The following is a 1,853-nucleotide window of genomic DNA, read 5'->3' on the forward strand; positions in this document are numbered from 1 at the left end:
CAGCTGGTAGTTTCAAACTGCTGACCTTGCAGTTCACAGCTCGATTCGTAACCACTATGCTACCAGAGCTTCTTTATGTTGTCATAATTACAGTAAATTGGAGAGAAGTTCAGTTGAATTAGTCAAGTCTAAATTATATTCTGTGATTATCATTTGATTGAAGTAGATACAGTATCTCAAAGGATAGTAAAGTTTCTCCTGATGAGATTACTTAAGGTAATACTTATATGAATTTGTCATTCATTCCAGTAATATTTATTGAACACCTACTTTGTACAAGGCAGTTTTAGTTGTTGAGGACTGAAATGAAAATCCTTGCTGTCATGGAGCTTGCATTCTAATGGAGTAAAGCAGAAAATAAACATATGTTAATGAATTCCTTGTTTGGCATTGTAGGATAAGCACTGGACTGCTAACTGCAAGGTAACCAGTTCAAACCCACCAGCACTCCTCAGAAACCCTTTACAGGGTTGTTATGAGTCAGAACTGACTCAGTGGCATTTAACAATAGTGACATCAATGATGATATGTGCAGTGAAAGAAAATAGCACCGGACTGTGAGCCACCAGTTCAGTGGTTTGAGCCCACCAGCTACTCTGTGGGACAAAGTTGACTCGTAAACTCTGTGCAGGGCTATTAGAAGTTGAAACCAACTCAACAACACTTAAGAACAGCAACAGAAGAGATAAAAATCAACTTGGTACAGGAGGATGCATTAATAATTGCTTATAAATACATACTGGAATAGAACGTTTCAGTAATTATATGGGGCATGATGGAGTTCCTGCGTCAGAGAAATGATTATGCTTGGCTCCTAACCAAAAGAAAGGCTGACAGTTCTAATCTACCCAGAGGCACCTTTCAGCAATGGCATGGCGGTCTGCTTGTGAAAGATCACAGCCACTGAAAATCTTACAGAGCTCAATAGTTTTTTGTTTTTGTTTTTTAATTTTTTAAAAAAGTTTTTTATTGTGGATTGAGTGAAAGTTTACAGGGCAGATCATCAGTTTTACATTTATCAAATCATACACCTTGTTTCATTACAATGATTATAATCCCCTCCGTGTACCCTCCCTTAACCGTATATCTTTCTATTCACTTTAGATCTTTTTTTAAAAAAACACTCGGACATATATAATAATTTACACCAACAAAAGGCACATTCTGCAAGTCTGCCTCCTGGCCATCAGCTTCTGGTCCCTCTCTTTCCATGAAACTAGAGTCCTCAGCTGCTCCCTCTCTCCATGTACCTATCTCTGCCTCCATCTCTGGTATAGCTGCTTCTCTGGATAAGGTATCACATTCTGTTTGTGCTCTTTTCCCTTGATGGTCCTAGGGTCCTTTGTTTCTGGACTGTAATATTAACTACTCCCCTGTGTTTGTCACAAAACTGGGTAGATGATTCTTGGGTGGCAGGTTTTTTCTTTCAGGGTTTTATATATCTCTCTCCGTTGTCTTCTTGCCTATATGGTTTCTGTTGAGAAATCTGAGCTTAATCTGATTTGCTTTCCTTTGTATGTTATATTTCTCTTTTCCCTAGCTGCTTTCAAGATGCTGTCTTTATCTTTGATTTTGGAGAGCTTGATTATTATATGTCTTGGTGATTGTCCTTTAGGGTCTATCCATCCTGGGATTCGTTGAGTTTCTTGAATGCTTATCTTTTCACTTTTCATGATGTTAGGAAACTTTTCTTCCGGAAGCTCTTCAACTACCTCATCTGTGGACTCATGTGATTGTTCATGTTCTGGAATGCCAATCAATAATTCTTATGTTATCCAACATGAATCTTAGGCCTTCTTCAGATGTTCTCATCCTTTTTTGTGTTTGTTCTTCTATCTTAGTAGTGTTGAGAG

The 1,853-nt window shown here is 38.1% G+C and overlaps 1 protein-coding gene across 1 annotated transcript in view; it reads left to right on the forward strand.

Annotated features, from left to right (window-relative positions):
• LOC102820530 (fatty acyl-CoA reductase 1-like) overlaps window positions 1–1,853 on the forward strand; it is a 126,234-nt gene that overhangs the window by 12,265 nt on the left and 112,116 nt on the right. The window lies entirely within an intron of this gene.

This window comes from Chrysochloris asiatica, unplaced genomic scaffold (assembly GCF_000296735.1).
Source record: "Chrysochloris asiatica unplaced genomic scaffold, ChrAsi1.0 scaffold00083, whole genome shotgun sequence".
NCBI classification, from domain to species: Eukaryota; Metazoa; Chordata; class Mammalia; order Afrosoricida; family Chrysochloridae; genus Chrysochloris; species Chrysochloris asiatica.